This window comes from Penaeus monodon, chromosome 24 (genome assembly GCF_015228065.2).
Source record: "Penaeus monodon isolate SGIC_2016 chromosome 24, NSTDA_Pmon_1, whole genome shotgun sequence".
In the NCBI taxonomy this organism is placed as follows: domain Eukaryota; kingdom Metazoa; phylum Arthropoda; class Malacostraca; order Decapoda; family Penaeidae; genus Penaeus; species Penaeus monodon.
Window position 1 is genome coordinate 35,692,817 of NC_051409.1, and position 430 is coordinate 35,693,246.

At 44.0% G+C, this 430-nt stretch overlaps 1 long non-coding RNA gene across 1 annotated transcript in view; it reads left to right on the top strand.

Moving 5' to 3' along the window:
* The window catches only part of LOC119588741, a 2,299-nt gene that overhangs the window by 735 nt on the left and 1,134 nt on the right, over positions 1-430 (top strand). The window contains exon 2 of the long non-coding RNA XR_005230135.1: positions 5-116. This is a non-coding gene — a long non-coding RNA (uncharacterized LOC119588741). The remainder of the gene's footprint in view (positions 1-4; positions 117-430) is intronic.

Below are 430 nucleotides of genomic sequence, written 5' to 3' on the forward strand. Positions count from 1 at the left end.
GCAGGTATAGGTTTAATTGCAGAGAGGAAGGTCTTCTGAAGTCTGCCATGAGTGGGACTGCTCTAATAGGAAGTGGGGGCGAGTCCAGTGCGCCTTGGGAGTCCTTTTCATCCAAGGTGAGGACTTTTACGATGGCTGCTCGTTACTGATGGAGATGCGGGCCATTTTAGGCCATGAGGTATTACTCCTGTGTACTGAAATGTATTTTGAAGAAATGTATTTAACTTTCCAGTTAAGCAGTGAGAAATTGTATAGTGCAAGCTAATTTGTGGTTAGGTGGACCATGCAAGGCAATGGGGGGTTTGGGAGTGCTTAAGGTTTTGGGTCCTAATGTATTAAGTGTGAAGGAACTTGTCTAATGTACTTCTGCTTGTCTCTAAAACGGTTGACAATGCAAATTCCAATGTTAATGGTACCAAGACCAGTGCTT